Genomic DNA, 7,231 nt, shown 5'->3' with positions numbered 1-7,231 from the left:
AAAAAAAAAAAAAAAAAAAAAAAAAAAAAAAAAATCCTAAATTCCAAGGCATACTATCCACTCTCATGATGAAGTACTGAGTTAGGTGTGGTCTGGCTCAACTAAACTCTCAATAGATGCAAACCTTGTCAGGGCAGAGAAGGAAAATACTGCTACAAAGTACCAAGCAGGATCTCTAGACTAGAGGGCTGTTGGTATGGCTCCTAAGTACTCTCTCCCCCAATCAGAAGAGCTGCATTGGCATTCATTCTTCCCCCCAGCCAACCAGTGTTTTCTCATTGTTAACACTGCACCAGGCTCTCTGCAAGGAACTGGGATTACTGAATGCAAACTTCAAAGACACAGATGCACAGGTACAAATTTTTAATTGTCTTTATTCCTCTATCACTTGTTTTATAGCAGAGAAAAATAATCCTGGTAATTCCACACAAATAATCTGGTGGTTTCTAGAGTTAAATTCTGTAAATTCAGGATGTTCCGCAGTCTTCTTCCTGAAATATCTATGACCCATGGATGTGTATCTCCCCAGCATGGCGTAAGTGGAGTAAGTCTCCACAATGGGTCCACCCTGTCCTCTACTTACAAGGGATTTCCACTGTTTGTAATATAGATGGTAGAACTGGGGACCACCTGGCTGCTCCCCTCCACTTATCTGAACCTGGATAACACCACAGCCAACTCCCCAACCCTCCATGCTAAAGCCTACCACAGGAAAGCAGAGATAAGAAAAACAAAGATCTCCAAGCCTGGCCTGGAAAATTCCAGAATTCCAAATTAGAATGGATGTGCACCAGACCTGCCTACACGACCTGCACTAACAGAGTGAATTATGGGAAGGGACATATGTAATGAAGAACAGTGACTTAACATTCTGTTAGTCATGTTGGGAAAGACCCAATGGGAAGCACCCCAGAACCAGCCCTACATTTTAAACTCCCACACTCTCAAGTGTACCATGGCCTTAATAAACTGTGCTCTGACTTTCTTGCTGTCGTTCATCACGCACAGCAACACAGGAATTCGTCCTGAGCCCCTCTACCCATGGGAACCCTTGTATCCTCACCCAACACCCTCACTCTTCACAGAACCCTCAAGGGGCTTGGGGATACACTGCTCCTTCACAGGCCTGACCCCTTTGCTTTTTTGTCTAGTACCCCACTTGAGTAGTTCTTCAGTGCTCTTTCGGGGTTCAGAAACCCTAGGCCCCTCCTCTTGCCTGTGCGGGGTGTGGAGACCCCACGAGGGAGATGCACTCGTACTGCGCTTCCTGGCGGTCCGCTCAGCTGCTGTAGTTCACACCGTGCCGGAAGCCGCTCTCACCATGGACTTGCGGGCCTTTGCACTAGGGTCCTTACAGAGCTGCCTGGGCTCGCCACCCATCCCGTCTGAGAGCCTGCTCGATGGCTCAGTGAGCCTCGCGGGTCTGTGCTCTCAGGGCTCACAGGCCTGTGTGGACCCGCTCAGCTGTCCGAGCCCTCACTCCTCCAGAAGCTCGCTTTGAACCGCGCGATGCTGCGGCCCCACAACGCCAGGGAGGGCCACGCTGTCCTGGCTGCACCGAAGAGCTCCAGATTCCCGGGATTTCGCTTGGTGAAATCTGGGCAACAGTTTCATTTCTCCGGCTGAGGCTCGAGCTTCACCGCAGGCGTGGAGCTCTTGAGAGCTGCGAACAGACTAAGAACGGAGAGGACATGGATGGCAGTTGCTGGGCTGCGGAGCAGAGTGCAGGGATTTACCCGACTCCCGCCAATCTGCAAATGCCAGAAGCCTAACACAAACGCCTTCTCTGAGGATCAAGAGCGAAAGCTCCGAAAGCCTGCCTCCTTTTCCTGTGCTAGCCTGTGCAGCTAACCGGCCCCAGCCAGATCAGAACTTCAATAATTAATCCCTTTTTTCAGTCACTGTTATGGGTTCAAAAGTCTATTTTGCAAATCAACAGTAAAACTCTTGACATTTCTTCTTTGCTTTCCTATATCAACACTCCCCATACTCCCTAAGGCATTAGGGTTTCTCTTCCTAAATAATGGGAAGATTGTGTACAAACACGTGGAAGGGGGAAACATTCAGATCAATGTTTTAAAATATCATCTTACTACATGTTAATTACACAAGGTCCCTACTTTGGAAAACTGATAGTCAATACAAAATTTTCACCAAATGATAAGCTAGGCCGATTGATTGGATCCAATATAAATTCCAAAGATTGGCTGCAGTTAGCACACACTTGCAAAGTAACTCATAGATTTAGCTCTGTATCCAGCATTTGCAGGGTGAGGGTAAGAGCACAGATAAGAGGTCCCCAGTCACTTATCAGACCCTGTTGCCTCTCAGTTTGGGTTCCTTCCAACAACATACTCATCATAAAAGGAACTCCCAACGTATGTATCCAAGATGTCTGTAAGACATGATTGAAGGACCACGGATGTTGTACCGAAAGATTTTTATTTTTTCAGAAATATCATCATCCTGATGAAACAGTTATTTCAGGACAAACTGAGTTTGTGGTTTCACAAAAATCAAAGAATGAAATCATGAACCAAAGGAGGAAGAGAATTTTTATTGGAAATAGGGAGATGAAGAAAAGAAAGGAACCTGGTTTCTCCAGGAGAAGAATACGGAAAGTGGAATTTCCTGCGGCCCTTCAGTTCCGAATGCTTTATGGGTAAGTGGAGCATGGGAATTGCTCTGTTGTTCAGTGGCTACCTATCGCAGATGGCTCTGTGAATTTACAATGGCCAATTGAAAAATAAATAAATAAAATAAAATGGCCAATTGGAACTCAGGCCTCTCTAAACCAGTTGTTCAGCATGTAAGGTTTAAAGGAAACTGAAGTTTTAGAGAAAAACCACTTTCTTTGCATTTTAAATTCCTCACAATTTAGGAGCTTAGTAGGAAGTGGCTGTCCCATTAATAAGAAGGGGACTGCATTCCATGATGCCTGATGAAGCTCATTCTTGGTCCAAAGTCCTGGTGTTACTGGATTTTGGGGTATTTCAGTCTCCCAGAGGTGATTTCTAGAAGGTCCTCCTTCTAGAAGAGGTTTTGTCACAAATAAATTATAACAGAAAATGCTCCCCCCGTATTATAACAGAAAATGCTCTGCAATTTTCCCAGGTAATAGTTCTGTTCCAGTTCCAGTTGTTTTTGTCTCTTAGAAACAGCTGGTCACTGTGATGCACATTGTATAAATCAATCCCCAACTGAGAAGCCATTCTGTCTCTGTACTTCCTGCTTGCTTATCCCATAAAAACCCTAGACCACCAGAGATTGGGGCCTGATATTTTGGTAATGATCCTGATCGATGTCTGTCGATGTAAATAAATCTGCCTCCAATTCCTAGGTGTTGTTTTGGTGTTTCTGCTTATTGTTGCATTTGTGCATCAGCCGGGAAGGCCAACTGTCCTGACCTCTTTGGTCACCAGTTGTGGCCCTTAAAGATAGGGGCTGGACCTCTCCAGGTCCTGACAGGAGGGTGCACCCTCAAGATTTCTCAAATCCCATCTGTGGTCTAGAAGAGGATTCCTGGCTCCCAGCTCAAGTGGCTCACCTTGGACCTCAAAGGGAGGACAACTCAATGTGTCTGTCTTTCTGCCTGGCTGCCTGATTCCAGTAAGACCCCTAGGGGCACCCCAGTTAGTCTGTCAGTCCTACTCAGCTTGAGCAGGAGAGTCTGATCAACTCTTGTTAGTTAAGGCTACCCTCAAGGGAAGGGGTTTGGAAAGTTCTGAGTGTCTGCTGAGTGAATGTGTGAGTGAGTGGAATAGACACCGTAAGCAACAGGCTGCTTCATCTGTGCACCAAGATTGGGAAGCACTGGTGGTGGTGGCTGATTGGGCCCTTACCTGTGGTTCCATGGAAATCAACATATGGCATAATGGAGGCCTTGCACCCTCCTTAGCTAAGTCGTGCCTAAGTTCCCATGAGGGGTGCAACCAGGAGGCCTCTGAATGGTCTCTCTAAGGGGCATCCACCCTTTGTCTATTGCACCATCATTCAAAGGTACACAACACACACAGTAGGAAGTCAGAGATGGGAACTAATTAGTCAAAACCCCAGTTCCCGACTACAGGAGAAAGAACTTTTATGGAGTTAAAAATGAAACCAAACCATTCCCTGCACCTCAAAGAAAAAAAAAAGAAGGAAGAAAAAAGAGGCCCATGCTTCCTAAGAATTCCACCTTGGCACCCTCCTTGGCAGCCACAGTTGCTGCCAACACCTATAGCTTCACACCCTAGTCCCGACTCATCTACTTCTAGCCAATGGAACTGGTTCCAGCTAGTCACTGCCTGCATTTGGCCATAGAGGCCCTCCCCCAAAACCTTCTGCTTCACAGCTATGCCTATCCTGGTCAGGTGCCATCATCTAACACCTACCTGAGATGATTGTCAGCAATTCCTTCTGAGTTATTTTGACTGAGAAAAAATTGGACTGTCACCCCTGACAAATGAGTTGCCATGGCCTTTCCCAAAGATCATCTTGCTTAGAAACAACCCAGTTGAGTGCTTCTCAAAGACATCAAGAACAGGGGAGGAGGAGCCCATCAACTACTGTTACCCGGAAACCTGTTAAAAAAGCACCTGATATCTGTAAGAAAATCTGTTTTGATAGACTACCATACCCACTGGCAATGAGTTATAAGGACTATGGGCACTAAAAAAATAAAAATTAAAAGATAATAACTCTCAAAGCTTCAATCTGGACCAGATGATAACCTTTCATCAGCCTGACAGGCTCAGACTAGGCCAGACTGGGCTCACTTCTTCAGCTGGGCCACCAGTAACATCACTGGGGCAACTAGGACTCTTGCCTCTTGTCCCTTCTACCAGGCACAAAATTGAACCTGGGAGGACATCTCACAAAACATGAATTCCTGTATAAGCCAGTCCTCATACCACTTCTGGGAAGAGACCTCCTCTTCAAGTTAGGAACAACCATCTTCTTTGCACCAAGCCAATCAGCCTCCCTCTTATTTAACCCTGCACTTTCAACTTTGACTGTTCCCTGAGAGGAAGGTGATGCCTACATCAGCCTGAGACAGATAACTGCAATACAGAAAGAAGTTCTGAAAACTCTTCTCCCAGAGGTATGAGCTAAGACTTGCCTCCAGGCCTGGCCACCAACCATGCTGCTTCACCATGACCCCTGTTGCTATCAGATGTCATAGGAAGCACAAATAGACATCCAGGCACACATCAGCCTGACTGTTAATCCCCTCTCCTGCAGGTAAAACAATACTACCATGACTGCCCTCCATATATGTTACCTCAGTCTTCTTCCACCCACAGCCTGCTGGTACCTCTGTCTGGATTTTAAAAATGCCTTCTTCTGCCTTCAATTGGCTCCTCTCAGCCAGCCCCTCTTTATCTTTAAATGGAAAGACCCCACTTCTGGACTCAAAAGCCAACTGACTTGGACTTCCCAGAGGTTTAAAAACTTGTTTCCACTTTTAAAAATCACTTCCAATTCATGATATACAAGCTGCCTGCTGGAAACACACAAAAGCTCTGCTGCAATATTTGGCAAAAACTGGTTACAAGAAAGAAACTCTGCAAATTTCTTAGAGCTGCTGGCTTCTGTAAAATCTGGATCCTTGAGTTCACAAAAACAATGATGTTTACTCAAACTGTCAGTCCCTGGGAGCACCCAGTGTCCCACCTATGCAAATACTTAGACCCAGTTGCTAAAAGGGTCCCCTGCCTCCTCACCTCTTTGCTTTCATGTTCTATTAGCCACTGTCCTTCTGATCAAGAAAGCTGACAAGCTCACCTTAGGCCAAGTCCTAACCCACCAGATGCCACATGCTGTACTGGACCTCATCTAGTACCAAGGACTGTTATGCAGAAGTCTTTGCCTGACTCTTGTGGTGATAAAACCACTCAATCCTGCCATGTACCTGCCCACAGAGCTGGACCCAACAGAGCATAACTGCCTGGCACTGTCTGGTAAACTGTTTTGTGCCAATCAGACTTTAAAAACAATCCCCCTGACAGATGCTGAGTATACCTTGTTTACAGATGAAAATACCTCTGTTAGGGATAAAGTCTGACAGGCTAGATATGCTGTGGTCACCTTGGACAAAACCATTTTGGCCAAAACTCTCCTTCAGAGATGATATGCACAGCAAACTGCTTCCTTCTTCTGTTTGGAAACCTTCCACCAAAGGTGCAAAATAATGTGGTCCAGAGGCCTAAATACCCTCTGGGGATCCAACTGACTGAAACATCAACCCCAGCCACTAGACCTGCCCCCATTATATGTTCTGCAAGCTCAAGCTGCTGCACTGGCACACATACCCCTGCAGCCAGCTCAGACTTTGTCTGTGTCACCAGCCCTGACCTCCCATTCCCTACCTGTACTGAGAAGACCATAAAAATTTGTATGGTCCTGCTGTAAATATCATCCCAGGATGTGACCTCTCCTTGACCACTGGCAGTAACTACAGGCCTGCATTTGTAACAGAGGTAACTCAAAGCTAAATTACGTAAAAAATACGTGCAGCTTGTAACCAGCTTAAAGACCATCTATATCTGTAGACATTCCTGCACACACATATAACCTAGGTACATATTAACTACCTCTACAAGTTTCAGAAATCCAGTCTTAGATCCACTGAAAAATGTACCTGGACCACACAGCTCGTTCTGAAGAATGAGCTCTCAAAGCTTCGCTCTGGTCACTCTGGACACTGACCAGTCCATGTACAGCTGAAGCCTGAGGACACAGTCCACCAGATTGCTCCACACCTATTCCCCCTTCATTTTTGTGTCTTGTCAGGCTGCTTACCCCAGTCCTTGCTTCCCCACCCCTTGCTAGCTGTGTTTTTTTTGCCTTAAACTCTATAGATGGTTACCCCAAGAGAATAAAACAATCAAACACTTGACCAAAATTTGATGAACATCCAAGGCACATTGGACACCCTCCTAGATCAGATTAACTCCCTCACTATCTTTCCAGAGTAATGTTATAGAGCAGACAGACCTAAATTATATCTCTTCCTAAAAACAATTTAAGAAAAAAACTCTGTAGTAAAACAATCATGGGGAGCTTGACTAGGGCCCTAATGTTGTTATTCCTTCTAGTTGGGCCTTGTCTCAAAAGATCACATGTAGTATGCCCAGCAAAGACTTGCCCAAGAAACTAAAAGAGGGGGGAAATGTAACAGAAAATGCCCCCCTCCCAGCCAGTACATTTCAGTTTCTTAGCTGCCCAGGTAATAGTTCCTGTTCCAGTT

The sequence above is a fragment of the Chinchilla lanigera genome, unplaced genomic scaffold (genome assembly GCF_000276665.1).
Source record: "Chinchilla lanigera isolate Chin_1 unplaced genomic scaffold, ChiLan1.0 scaffold00068, whole genome shotgun sequence".
Classification (NCBI taxonomy): Eukaryota; Metazoa; Chordata; class Mammalia; order Rodentia; family Chinchillidae; genus Chinchilla; species Chinchilla lanigera.
This window is presented reverse-complemented; position numbering follows the sequence as displayed.